The 15,204-nt window shown below is 38.4% G+C and overlaps 2 long non-coding RNA genes across 4 annotated transcripts in view; both read left to right on the top strand.

The window, feature by feature from the left end:
• LOC116081604 overlaps positions 1-15,204 on the top strand; it is a 53,201-nt gene that overhangs the window by 19,711 nt on the left and 18,286 nt on the right. The gene's annotated exons all lie outside the window — the stretch shown is intronic.
• Positions 1,674-7,209, top strand: LOC116081607. Of its 2 annotated transcripts, XR_004114930.1 has the most exons (3): positions 1,674-1,769; positions 5,855-5,908; positions 7,164-7,209. It is a non-coding gene; the product is annotated as an uncharacterized LOC116081607 (long non-coding RNA). The 2 variants fall into 2 exon arrangements; XR_004114931.1 differs by lacking the exons at positions 5,855-5,908; positions 7,164-7,209 and adding an exon at positions 2,944-3,119 and having other exon boundaries at positions 1,692-1,769.

The raw sequence follows: 15,204 nt of genomic DNA, 5'->3' as shown, positions 1-15,204 counted from the left end.
CGGACAGCCAGTAGTTTTCTCACTCTGTCTTCATTTCCACATCCAGCCATGGCATGTGCTTCTCTTCCTGATTCAAAGGGCCTCCTTCCACCTTATGAAGTCCTCGTATCTGAGTACTGGAACTTCAACAGCACTACTGCCCCAGACCACTCCCACTGATAGTAACATAATACCACAAACTCGGCAACTTTATATGGAAAATAAGTCTGTTTTGGGCTCATGGACCTGAATTCCAAGTCTGAAGTCTGCCGTTTATAATGGTTCTCTTGTAGGTATATAACCCGAGGGAGTACTGAGTATGGTGGCTAACCTTGGTTACCTAACTTAATTGAATGGAGAGATGCCTAAGAAATTGTTAAATCACATGTCAAGGTGTGTCAGTGAAGGTATTTATTATTTAGGGGAGAGAAGAATATGGGCACCTCCATCCCAGTGTTTTGAGTCCCAGGCAGAAAAAAGAAGAGAATGTGCGTGTTCAGGGATGCTGCTCTGTGCTTCCTGCTGTCCATGTGGAGATGCTCTGCCACCTCCTCTCCATCATGAAGGTTTGAAATTACATTCAGCCTGCTCCCATTCCCACTATCTTCTTGAGGCCAAATTTACTTAAACTCTTCTATTCTATACCTTTCCCCTACACAGCACATAATATACCAATCTTTTTTGTCTTAGTTACTAGACCAGAAACTCCTGGAACCATGTGCCATATGTTTCTTTTATATAGCAAGAGATAACAAATGGTTACAGTAGTGAATAGGCATCAATGCTCCTATAGTCAGTATCTGGTGCACTACAAACATTCACTAAATGCTTGTGAAATTAATAAGTGTTGAGCTTAGCTAACATTTAAAACTGAACAACATGAAGAGTTGACAAAACACATCTCATGTTCTGATGTGGAAATAAGACAAAATTGCATAAAGAATTGGGAATTAAAGATGCATGGGATAGAGAATGAAATGATGATTGGTTTTTAAGCAAATCGGTTGCATCTCATACCGCCTAGTACCTGCTAGCCAGTCACGTTAGCAACTGCTGGCCAACCATGCTGGGGGTCTTATTCCAATATCATTTTTTTCTCCAAACCAGGGGTGTTTCTTCTTAGAGCTTAGCCCTGAGACAGCATCAGAGCAAGCCACATACTGAAATGAGTTCTACTACTTTCTAGCTAAATAATTGGGATGCTTTCCTATTTCCAGGACCATGAGATAGGGTCTCAAAGTCAAAACCATACATAATAGCAGCATGGCTCCTGCATAATACACTGTGTATAACTGAGACTCTGTCTGCACCTGCTGAAGCATAGACTCCCAGCATAGAATTCCATTGCTTACAGGAAAACCATGAAGTCCCCAAAATAAATCTTGATTTCCCTTTCTCCACATGTGTTCTACTTGCAATGTACTTGCATTGTTTAGGCCATAGTAACAATATTAATAAAGAAAATATGCATCTTCAGCAATAATATTTATAAAAATAGTAAGGCATAAGTTCCCCCCAAGACCATGCTCCAAACCTGTAGAACAGTACCATACATAAATTGACTCTTGAATACCCCTAGATCTCAGCAGAGGGTGGCAATGGTAGTGTGGAATCTCTTGTGGAAGATGAAGGGCTTCATTTGGATTTCTCAAGAAGAAAAAACTGACACAAGGATTATTGCAGGTTATTTGGAAGACAATCTCAGGGAATATCAGTAGTAAAACTGAAAATGGAAATAAGCAAGAAAAAAGCCAAAGGAAACCCCTGCTCTGATAGCAAGTGTTCAGGAGGTAGGTGTATAACATGCCTGTGGGATGAGTCAATTGAACACCTGGAAAGTTGAGGATGCTTAATGCATGGGGAGAGACACATCAGTATTGCTTGAAAGACATTCTGATAATATCCCTTAACATTTGCTTTACTAATTGACCATAAAGAGTGTTGTCTAACAACTGGGTTTCTAAACTCTCTCCTGGGACTTTCATCCACTGCTTTTCTAAGTGAATCAGATTACTTACCTTAAGCAAATCCAGCATCTTTGTTCTCTGTTTTAACCCTTTTTTCAATCCTACTTAAATACCCTTTTTATAAACCAAAGAGGAGGGTCCTCAGAAAATATGAACTTAGGAAGTGTACCTACAAACCAGGAACAGATGGTGGAATCAGGGGGTGAAGGGAGAAGCAAGCCCAGGATATAATCTTTCAAGAAACCCCAGACTGCCACCTGGGCACAAATTGCTTCCTGAATATGGTCCTAGCTTAACATGGAGGATATGGGTTGCTCTACTCCATAGTCTCTCAGACCTGGGAATGACAATATTCACCAGAGGTGGGACACAGAAAGTACAATCCTCAGAAACATTGTCTGCCACTTTCAGATGTTCACAGTTCATGAGAGGAAACTACAGGAGAGACAGTGGAGTTAGTTAACCCCTTCTCTGACATTTTGTTAGATTCTCCCTTGGGCTTTGGCTGATGTTTCTGACAATGCCAGGTGCTGTTCAAACTGTTCTGCCTGAGATGTCTGGGTCCCTAGTAGTCATGTTGAATCAACCATGAGAAGTCTGAAGATTATAACTTTGGGCTACTTAGAGACAGAAGCTGTTCCTGCCTGGCCCTACTGTGGTATAGCAGCTCCTGCTCATCCCTTAGTGACTCTTTTCTTTCGTGTGGATTATTGGGTTGCACTTCCACTGTGTTTCAAACAAGATCTACCTTCCTCCATGAAATATCCACTGGTCTTTGCAGACTCTTGAACCCTTTACTTCCTATAACTCAAAGTTCCTACTCCTTGTGCCTTTTATCTGGCTGAGTCATATTGTGATTCTTCATGTTGAGATTTTTTTCCATTGGCTTTGGGCAAAGTCATTTGGCCAGCTGTAAGTCATTTGGTCAGCTATAACTCTCATCTTTCCAATGGGAACTAAACAAGTTTGGTCTCAACTCCCTGAACTCTCTCTCCAGGACCTATGCAGATAACTGTGTACTGCTGGCTTTGTGAACTCACATGGAATCAATGATTTTAAGAGAATAACTGTACTTGAGGACTACATAGTGATTCTTCTGATCTGAAACCATCGTTCCCAGAATTCTCCATTTTGTTTGCTTTTCAGTGATACTCAATATCACTCAGACCACAGTCCTCTTTGGTAAAAAAAAAAAAAAAAAAAAAAAAAAAAAAAAAAAAAAAAGAAAGAAAGAAAAGAAAAAAGACAACTTTGAGAGATTTAAGCACTTCACACTTTAAAATCAGCTAAAAGCCTTAAAAGCATATATTTTCAGAGAATTCATTACAAACTGCTTGCAAATGAAGGCCATAACTTTTTCCCACACAAAGAGATCTTATTCTTTTTCTGGCATTACTCAGACCTTGAAACTGACAGCTCCACTGTGTCCAGGGATACTAGGTGGTTGTGGAGAGAGCAGAGACAACATTTCTATTCCTCATGTAAAAAGAAAAAGAAAGAGGAATTCAGCTTACACTGGACACTGTTATGATGCCAGAAATGACCCTGACTTCTAAATACAGACTGCGTTGTCTGGAGAACATTGCTCTTTGTCTCGGAAGCTCTCTGGCTGATGTGCTTGGACAGGTTAGAGCCACTTGTCTGAGCTTAGAGAAAGAGGAGGAAATTCAAGCCATTTTATTTGTAATTAATTACTTCTTTGGGGAAGACTTTGCCTTGTAATTATAGTATGTATCTCTAAATGTTATTTCTGAATGTTTTGTCTTGTATGTTCTAATTAGAAGCAAAAATTAGATGCAAAAAAATAGAACAATCTCAATTATTTGAAGTATGCAATCTAGCCTCCCTCCATAAGCAATATGGAGATGAAGTAGAATATTTACATTGCTATTAATACAGGTTAAGATATATTGAATGTGTGCTGTGAACCAGGCATCCTGTACAGCTCTTTACATGCATTGGCTCATTTAATGCTATGGCAATTTTCCTAGACAGGCAATATCATTATCTCTGTTAAACCATTTCAGAAGTTTAGACTCAGATAAGCTGGTCAATTCACAAAGATCAGATAGCTAGCAAACAGAGAAGCTACACTGTGGTGCACAAGGAACCCTGGTTCCCTCCTTAGACAGGGACAGCTAAGTTGTCTTCTAAGGCACTCCCCACCCCATTTTTCTGCCCTGGAGATCAAAAGTAAACCAGAAAGTTCTCAGGTCTCAGTTTCCTGTACCTGCTAGGCATGCTTAAATGTGTGTTTCTTTGTTAATTTTAGAGCATGTAATTTTTTTACTGTTTTATATTTTACTTATTACACTCTCAAAGAAAAGCAATGTAGCACTTTAAACCTATGCCTGCTTCCTAGGTGACTGTTCTGCATGCTTTAATACACGACTTCATTTAACCTCTATCAAGAGGATGGTGCACATATTCTTCTGCCTGTACTTATTTCATACTCTAGATGGTTATTTGGTCCCAATTATATTTAACAGTGTCAGGTAGATTGAAATCTAGGTAGCCTGGCATGGGCTGTATGCTTTTAATTACTACAAGACAGTAACTTAATTTTCTTCTTAAATGCAGGTGGTTCATGATGAATTTTTAACATAGATTCTTATTCTTCCTTACTGCTTTACTTAGTAGGTCTTATTTAAATTTTTACTTTTTGTTTATTTGGTTGTTTGGTTTTTTTAGACAGGATTTCTCTGTGTAGTCCTGTCTATCTGGGAATTCACTCTCAGACCAGGCTGGCCTTGAACTCAGAAATCTGCCTGTCTCTGCCTCTGCTTCTCAAGTGCTGGGATTAAAGGCATGTGCCACCACGGCCTGGCAATTTTTACTTTTTTTTAAAAAAAAAAATCACAAACCCCTATTTGTTAATATTTTTAACTTTTAAATTTTATAATCATTATTATAAGTATTTACAAATAAATAAAAACATCAAACTCTTTTTAGTACAACTAGGGATGTGATTTTATTGCATACTCCTTTAAAGCCCTAGATATTAAATCAAATATGTGTATTAATAATACTTTATCATTGACTTTCCTCCGCTAGGAATAATGCTGAAAGACAAGAATCTTCCTCTAATTTTCAACTTTTACCACTTTCTATGTGAAAGGTAGCAGAATTTGCTGTTCCCAAACATGTTGGTTTGATATAATGGTTATTCTGGCCAAGTGAAAGTCTAAGCAAAAACCTGTACATCCTTCATCTTGCCAAAAACTAACAAATGTATGAAGATGCCTGCCCTACCTTCTTCACCAAGTTCCTTGCCAGAAACAACTTCAAACCCTTGCCAACATAAACCAGAAGCAAGAGGTTCCTGCATCATGGGCTTCACTACCAGGCTCACCTTCCCTCAAATATCAAATATTTGTCTTCCCAGGGTTTCTTCTCAGAGTCCCTATATCCTTTTCCACTATCTTTCATTTCTCCAAAAGACATAACCTTCATTGGCTGAAATGCTGTGGAATTCTCAGTTCAAACCAAATGGTTTTGTGTCTCCTCTCTGAGTTTCTCTCCTTGTGTGTAAGATATAGATAGATAGATAGATAGATAGATAGATAGATAGATAGATAGATAGATAGATAGATAGATAGATATACAGATAGATAGAGATGTAGATAGATATAGAGATAGAGATATTTACAAGCACCCCCCCCTCTCTCTCTCTCTCTCTCTCTCTCTCTCTCTCTCTCTCTGTGTGTGTGTGTGTGTGTATGTGTGTGTGTACTAGAAAACTTCTATTTACTTCTCATCTGTTAATCTGTCTTTTGCCACAGAGCTCCAGGTAAAGGAAGAAGAAAAATATCTTTTTTCCTCTGCAAATGTAAGAGTATAATTCTACATAGACCCAGGAAGAAAAGTTAGCAATATCAATATTAATGATGCTATGTTTTGCCTCTAAGAATTCGAACAGGTGACTGATTTGAGAAAATCAACACAAATATGGGATAACCAGAGTAAGTATAATAAGTGGGTTCCAGACTGGCTAATTTTACTTTGGATATGTCATAGAAACTGACTAAAGTCACAAGGGCTTAAAAAGACTAGTAAATAAGTCCCTCATCTTCAAAAAGTAGAATAACTAATTCAAGAACAAACCTCAGTGGAATGTCATTTTTAAAATGAATTCTGTATTCTTTTTTAAACCCTAGCATGGTGAAACAGAGCTAGTCAGTTGGGAATTCTACTGAAAAATCATTGAGGTATAAACTAAAGCATATCTAAAGGAATTTCTGACATTCAAGACATTACCCCGAAGATTTACACCAACAAATAAAGAAGATCCCTAAAAAGTAAACAGATTCACTTTATAGTATGACATCTACTATTTACTTAAAAGTCTGCTGAAGGAGACCACTCAATATCCAGAGCCAAGCCACGCTTTCTCATGTTCCACACATAGTACAAAGGATTGCTGGAGACCCTTGCTGGCCATAAGGTTAAAGGCTCTTGTGGCTTCAGTTAAATTAATGGGAGAAAACCTAAAAGAATAGTGTGTGAATAGTGTGAATAAGTTAGGGAAGTAATGTTATCCAAGGTGGAGATAAATGATGATGATATAAAAAAGAATATAGATATATAAAGAAAATGGATAGATCATAGATAATTATGAAGAGAGAGAAGATATGTGTATCCATACATGAATGATAGCCAGATGAACAGACAGAATACACAGTATACTGATACAGAGAAATGGACAAAGATTTAAATAAGCATGTGCTTAATAGATTTTATACAATTTTCTTTCAGAATAGTAGGAGAATGATACTATACAACTGTCCAGACTAAAGTTTAGGTTTTGATTTAAGACTTTAGTCCCAAAATATAAAGCAACTCTACAGAAACCTTTGGAGCAGAATTTTTGTGTAGTGAATCTAATAAGAAAAATACCTATAGTTTATACATTTTTACAATTTTCTACTAATTCACTGTAGAATAAGTGTACATTTTAAAAAGAATAAGTCTCCGATGGATTAAACTTTTTTCTGCTAATGGTTTCAGATATATACAATAAAATTACATTTAGCCTTAGGAATGCTAATAAATTTTTGCCTCTTTATGGTTTTTATAAACATGCAGATTTAATTAGACTGTCATCTATCTTTCTTAGAATAGTTATGAGAACTTTCTTAGAATAGCTATTTTAAGATAGTAAAGGAGGCAGGAAAGCTGATTTTAAGAAGTAATTATCTTGGTTTATGAAATTCTTAGGCAAATGTATGGATCTGGAGGATATCATCCTGAGTGAGGTAACACAATCACAAAAGAACACACATCGTATGCACTCACTGATAAGTGGATATTAGACCAGAAGCTGGGAATACCCAAGATACAATCCATAAATCACAAGAAACTCAAGAAGAAGGAAGACCAAAGTGTGAATAATTTGATCCTTCTTGGAAGGGGGAACAAAATACCCATGGAAGGAGTTGCAGAGACAAAGTATGGAGCAGAGACTGAAGGAAGGACAATCCAGAGACTGCCCCACCTGGGAATCCATCCCATATACAATCACCAACCCAGATACTATTGTGGATGCCAACAAGTGCTTGCTGACAAGAGCCTGATATAGCTGTCTCCTGAGAGGCTCTGCCAGTGCCTGACAAATACAGAAATAGATGCTCACAGCCATTCATTAGACTGAGCACAGGGTCCCCAATGAAGGATCTAGAGAAAGGACCCAAGGAGCTGAAAGGGTTTGCAGCCCCTTAGGACGAACAACAATATGAACTAACCAGTACCTCCAGAGCTCCCAGGGACTAAACCACCGAAGAGTACACATGGGGGGACTCATTGCTCCATCTGCATATGTAGCAGAGGATGGCCTAGTAGGTCATCAATGGGAGGAGAGGCCCTTGGTCCTGTGAAGGCTCTATGCCCCAGTGTAGGGGAATGCCAGGTCCAGGAAGCAGGAGAGGGTGTGTTGGTGAGCAGGGGGAGGGTGAGTGAATAGGGGGATTTTAGGAAAGGAAACCAGGAAAGAGGAGAACATTTGAAATGTAAAGAAATAAAATATATAATAAAAACATGAAAAAAAGAAGCAATTAGAACACCCTAAACTTCTCCCTGGTAGTAGCTAGAGCTGTAACGTTCTGCAGTCATGGATGGTCAGTACTTTGCCTATTTGCACCAACAGTTTAGAGCTTATTTTCTCACATCTGCACACTGTTCCTCCATGCATCCTTTGGGTTGTATCTATTCATTTATAGAGATTGCAAGATCTCCTCTTTTTGCTTCTAGGCTGAAGTCACCTTTGAGATGACAAAACCTGTGGGGTCCACTCTCAGGCTTTATAGGGATTGAGGTAGAGTGTCAATCAAATGACTCAGCCTCACCTGAGCATCTTTTCTCTCTAGCTGTGCAGGGAAAAGCTGGCTTCTGGTGGGATTTTTTTTTTTTCACAATACAATGGCATAAAGGGATAAAAACATTTCCGCAAAGAAGAAAAACAAGCTGAAAGCTTCAAGCACCCCTCCCATGTTTACAGCTTATCTCCAAACCACAAAAAGTACATTCTCAGAGTTGTGTATTTCACACGTTCTGAGAAGAGAATTTTCAATATTTGATCATGCCCTTCAATTTTCTTCAGAAAAGTGGCCAGTCGTGCAATGCATCTGCCTTGGCCCCCTCACCAAGACCCTGTTTCCACAGTCTCTTAAGCTGGCTCAGATCTGCAGGACCTCTAACCCACACAATCCCAGATGCCAGAGCCACCTCAGTTTTCTACTGTAACAAATAAAGGTGCTTCCCTGCCCCTCATCTCTGCATTTTTAGAGAGGTTTTTGTCTTTATCAGAACAGAGTTCAGTAGACTCCCCAGTAGTTCTTTATCCAAGATCTCCTTCATGTCTACGCAAGTTGGAAACTTTAAGATGTACTAATGTATTAGTGTTAAAGCATATGTGTCAGTATAAAGTTTGGTGCTACACACTGCACTTGTGCAAGAAGGGCTCTTGGAACAGAAGTGAGTTTACTAATCCATCCATTATTCTAGGAATACTGAGTAAGATATCTGGAAGACAGAGTTTGTGTGGTCCCTATATGCTTTTTCCACTCATTAACCCACCAGCACATTCCAATAGAAAGCACCTGGGATACTTGCGCTTGTAGACAGACCTGTGCTTGCAGGTATCCACCAACACAAACTGAGGCCAGGAAGCTGCCTAGATCCCTATTTCTCACAATAGATGTGGCTTGATGGTTAAAATAAAAACACCTTTAAAAAATAGAAAGAGTCCTAAAAAAAAATCTATCATTATTTTAAAACATAAGAAAAATTAGATGAGCTACAGTTATTTTTTTCAAGTCCATTTAAAAGGGAGGGAAAGAGTTTTAAAATACCCATTATACACCACACACACATACACACACACATGAATAGAGATAACTACAATAAATATATAGAATTAAGAGACAATGGACATGTGTCCATTATCACATTTATTGTGAACATCTTGGTGGCTTCAACTAAAAGGGATTGCTTCTAAATTTCAAAATAAAATGTAATGAAGTCTACTCCAAAAAGATCTAGAGATATGCTTTGTGCAAGAAAATGAAATGCCCTTAAAATACAACGTAGTAATACTGAATGATCAATATGACCCACAAGAATATATAAATTCCTACCATTATTATGACTAAGGGAATAACTTTGCAATATTCCTACCCTTACCTGAAACATGTAGCAAATAAAAAATTTAAAGACATCAAAAGAGAGATGAATACACAAACCCACGAACACTAAAAAGATAGTTACAAAATAAATAACCTTTTCAAAAATTATAGAAACCATAGTAGTATTTAGGAAACAATTAGTTAAACATTGTACATTTTAATTTGGCCAGTTTATCTAACACTGAGATGTATGGCAATAAATAAAATTCAGAAATGAGAAGCTCAGTGAGTTGCTCGCAACTACACAGCATTTGCTATTTTATTTTGGCCAAAATGACTTAAATCAATGCCTCGATCATCTGGGAGATGGGGACCTGTGTGATAATCAATGCTGAGTTGCATTCTTGTTTCAGTTACCCCCACAGTAAGTGCTTAGTTCATATTTTTAAAGGCATAGGAATGCAGAGCACAAGAGAGCTCCAAGTTACAGGCTAGGATGAAAGAATTTCAAACAAGGTAAAAGGTTGAAAATGACTTAAAGGTGTTTGGCATGGGTCACAACCTTCCCCCCTCCGTTCATGGAGAAGATCCCAAATCCAAGCAGAGAGCGGCTGGTTATGCTCACCTGAGTCAAGCTACTATTGCATTACTATTCCCCTTGGACTTCTGGCTAATGGGGGTCGTGGCAGGCAAGACTCATAATACCTGTTTTTCCCCAGCAGTCCACTTAGCACCCTCTGGTGCTCTGAATGCTAAACATCATGGAGGGAGTTCCCAGCTCAGTACCCATGGGCATTTGCTTTAAAAGTCAATGTGTATATTGTCATCTGTGATAGGATCTTATTCTCCTAATTCTAATGAAGAGCCAGAAGTACTAAGACCTTATACAGGTGGACTTCTGGGGACTCCTTGACCCACTCCTATGGAGGTTACTCATACCTGGGACTAGAAACTATATGCAGTACCTCATACTTTCTAGGAGCAGCAGCATCTAGTCATGCAGAATGACTTCCTCCAAACCTCCTTTTGTGTTTTTGATTTGTGTTACCTTACTCACTATAACGTTTCTACTCCCATACATTTCCGCACCAATTTCATAATTATGTTTTTCTTTGCAGCTGAATAAATAGTCCATTGTATATGTGGACCACATTCTCATCCACTCATCAGCTGGCAGGCACTAGGCTGCCTCTGTTTCCTAGCTATCATCAATAGAGCAGAAAGGAAAACAGATGTTCAGCTATCCCTGTAATAGCGTGGAAAGTCATTTGGGTAGATATTCAGGAGTGGAATAGCTGGGTCACATGGTAGTTTTATTTTTATTATGTTTAGGATCTCCAGACAAGTTTCTAATTCTATAATAGCTTCACTAGTTTCTGCTCCCACTAACAATAAAATCCACACCTGCATTTGCTCTCATTTGTATTCGTAATGATAGCCATTCTGACTGGGGTGAAACGAAATCTTGGGGTTTTGTTTGATTTTTATTTTTGTTGTTTTTTCTTTGAAAACTGCTCCCCACTTTGTAGCTCTATCTGGCCTGGAACTCACTATGTAGACCAAGCTGGGCTAGAACACATAAAGATCCACCTGCCTTTGCCACTAAAGTACTGAGATTAAAGGTATGCGTAACCATGCCCAGCGGAGATGAACTCTTAAAATAGTCTTACTCTATATTAAGACATTAGACACTTTCACGTCTCCTTGTCATTGATATTTCTTCTTTTGAGAACTATTTGTTTAGTTCTGTGGTCAATTTATTTCTAGTTGAGTTGTTGGGTCTCATCGTTTGCTTCTTTTGAGTTCTGTTTATATTCTCATTGTTGATCCTGTGTTGGGTGTATAACTAGAAAAGAGGTTCTCCCATTCAAATGACCACTTGATTGAGAGTTTCCGACATCGTGCAGAGCTTTTTAGTATCAGGAAACCCTTTGTCTAGTTCATTGGTTTTATTCCCTGTGCTACTAGAATCCTATTCCGAGAACCATTAGTAGTATCTGTTTGTTGAAGCTTTCTTTCTGCCTCCCTTCTCCTCTGGCATTTTTAGTGTATTGGGTCTGTTTAGGTTGTTGATCCACTTTGAGTTGAGTTTTATATAAAGCAAGGAATAAGGATCTCACTTCCTTCCTCCATGCTGATATCCAGGTTTCCTAACACCATTTGTTAAAGATATCCTTTCTCTGGTGTGTATTTTTAGCACTTTTATCAAAAATCCAATTGTTGTAGTTGAGTAGACTTACATTAGGGTCCACTATTCTATCCTATTGATTGATTCCTGCTGCTGTATGGCTGCAACCCAGGTCTTGGGAAGTTGTAGGTTCACATAAGAAATTCATTACTGGTATTTAAATAAGCTGGCAGAGCAGCAAACTGCCTCTAACTATCTGTACTTAAACACCTAGGCAAAATCTGATCCCAGACTTAATCAGAGAAGCGGCCGCTTTCAAAGAATGGTGGTGACTGCAGACACTCCTAGCTGAGCAAGATGCAGGAACTAAGCAATGTTTGCAGGCTCAGCCATAAACAACACATTTATACCATTCCCTGTAAGACCGAGGGAACACCTCTACTGCCCCCACATGGTCCCTGCCCCTGAATTTTCATGAACATTTCCAGATTTTTCTAGTTTTTTTCCAAACAGTGGTCCTCATTCTTTGACTACATTATACAGAGTCATATCTACTCCCACTTATTGAAGCAAAATGTTATGTAGGGTTTGATTATAGTAGGATTTAATAGTCTGTGCTCTTGTTTAATGTTTCCAATTAGGCTAAGTATGTGTCTCTCCTCACATTTCTATTCCTCGTGGTATTAATACAATATCTTAGATGTAGTAATTGTATGGTAAATATTGTCTCATTGGTTGAGTACTCATAGACTTCTTGAAGGAACACTTCATTTGGCTTACTGTCTCCAAGGCTTAGACGTTCCTGATGCATAAGAAATGCTTAATAGCACTACTTATAGAAGGAACAGAAAAGATTAGGGAGGGCCTAAGATTAGGGTGAGCCTACACCACACAATACAGAAGTCAGTTTCACTTTTCATCCAGCCAACCTTCTCAGCAGTATTTGATCTATGAGTTTGTTCCTCCTTGAACAATTCCCTAAAGTCCCCAGATTCCCCATTGTTACATCTTGCCTATCTTGTTGTCTCTGTCCTTTCTCCAATACTGCACCTTAGGATTCTGAAAAGGGGCCTTCTGCCACATTCTGATCAAGATGATACTGATCTTCTTCTATTCTAAGGATGCTTGCTTACCTATGTGATCTCATTCATTCATGGATTCAAAACTCCAGGTTCTGGGGACTCTTTTGTTCACATATTCAACCATAACATATTCACTAACTCCAAAACTATGTTGTCCTATAATCCTAGTTTCTGGAAACTCCATATCCAGTATCGACTACCCCAAGCTTTTTATTGAACCTGTGCCTCCCATTATATTTTTTGTCAGTTTGTATGAGGCTTTCCCTATTCATTTGTCTCAGACTCATTTGCTAGTTATTTATTATAGTGGAGTATTGCTCCATACTAATCCATTTCAAAATTGAATGTCTTAAAGAAAAAAGTTTAGTATTTTCTTTATCTGGTTCTGTGTGTTGACTGACTTCAGATGAGCTCTTTCTTTTTTCTGTCCTTCCTTCCTTCCTTCCTTCCTTCCTTCCTTCCTTTCTTCCTTCTTTTTATGGTACCTGGTAGCTAATCACAGGGACTCACAGAGGCAAACAAACACTCTACCCCTGAGCTACAACCCCAACTCCAGTTTCAAATATTTCACTCAAGGTTCTTCTGTGATTGCAGTCAAGCAGGAGCTGAGTCTGTAGCTGTTTGAAGGCTCCTTGGGTTTGACATTGAAGGTGGCCCACTTCTCCGTCTCACAATTCATTCTGGAAGCTTGACTGGAGCTGTGTGATCCAAAGCTCACCAGTGCCTTCTCCACCTGTCTTGGGATTCTCAGGGCAGAGTGACTAAAAAAGCCCTTATTCTGAGAGTCAGACTTCTGAAAGAAGTGTGACAGGGCAAGAAGTAGATAAAAGTTAACAAGACCAACTTAGTGTTATACCCTGAACTCACTGGCATAGCAATACTTATGCCACATTATATCGGATAAAGCAGTCCTATGGCCTTAAAGGATTTCAATGCATGAAGAAATCAATTCTAGTTATTCATAAAGATGTAACAAAACATGAAGATGTAACATTGCAAAGAACCAGGTTAAATGCCAGGCTTCATTGGAGAAAGCTTTGGAAATCACAATCCATCATTTTACTTTCAAGATCTCAATAGATCCCTGCAATGCCTTACATGGCTTTTTCCTCTTCCTGACATGTTGTTTCGCTAAAACCATGATGTTTTGTTCCTTGAAGCTTTTAGGTCTTGACTTTCTCTTATTCACTCATCTAACTCTACTGTTAGGCTAGCTTCTATGGTGATCTTCATTGATCATGTTATTTGACATTACACAAGAGCACTTTCCTGTGTGACAGAGTACAACTGCCTGTGACATACCCATTGAATTTCTACTTGACCAAAACTGTACTCAGGCTCTCAAAATTTGACTTCCCTTAACTTTTAACACAGACTAAATCATTAACGGCTGAACCACCATCTCTAAATACTTTATTCCAAGAGCAAACCAGTCAGCAAGGGGAAAACATTGAACAACCTGATTTTGCCACCTGCTCATCCTGCTTGCATACCTTCCTCTCTTAAAAAAAAAAGAAAAAAAAACCACCCAGGTTAATTCGGCTTCTTCCCCCCATGCAAGAAAAGCCACATTCTGCTCAATTTTGAAGTTCTGGAGATTTTTAAGATCAAAACTTTCTCCCACCCGCAATAGCCTTAAAGTTCTCATCTCAGTCTGTTTTTTTTAAGATTTGACATCTGGAACTTTTCATTTAAGGTACGTAATTTTTCATGTTACTCGTGACTTTCTAAGAGTCTACTTAGCAAACCTATTTATCTTCATATGTTTATTCTTTTTTCCTTAGAATCTGATACGTGGGAAAACATGCTTTCCTGTTGTATCAGCTCATCTTCCATTGCCCACTTCACACAGAGCAGGTGCTCAGAGAACATGTCAATTAAACGGATAAACCGAGTCTTATCTGCATTGTGATGGAAGCTAGACACAACAAAATATAGAATAAAGAGGTATCTGGTACCACCTCTGCCAAGAACTCATTCTCATAGCTAAGCAAGGTCTCTGACATATTCCTCAAGCTAGGTTCACATTTCCTATCTGATCCAAAAAAAAAGAAAAAAAAGAAAAAAAAGCACACTGTTTTGTTTAATTTAGTCTTTTCTAAGTCCTTTTTTTCTCTTTTAGCCTTTTTTTCAGAGACAGAAGCCAAGTTTTTTCCTGACTGTTTTCTATGATGTTACTAGGCCAATGGATTTTCGGTCACTTCTTAGTACATCCCTATTGGTCTGTGTTGAACTCAGATTCCATTGGATACAAGCCACTTCTGTTGCCCATCTTTGTAGCCTGTTCCCTTGTTCTCAGCTATGGTGTTCTTTTTATTTTTTTTTCTTTTTACATAAAATATGTTTTTTTTTCATCTGCAGTTTCTTTTTCTTTTTTTTATTAGATATTTTCTTTATTTACATGTAAATTTCTCCATTCCCAGTTTCCC

The sequence above is a fragment of the Mastomys coucha genome, unplaced genomic scaffold (assembly GCF_008632895.1).
Source record: "Mastomys coucha isolate ucsf_1 unplaced genomic scaffold, UCSF_Mcou_1 pScaffold7, whole genome shotgun sequence".
NCBI classification, from domain to species: Eukaryota; Metazoa; Chordata; class Mammalia; order Rodentia; family Muridae; genus Mastomys; species Mastomys coucha.
The sequence above is the reverse complement of the archived record's forward strand: the minus strand, read 5'-3'. Positions and strand labels throughout refer to the sequence as shown.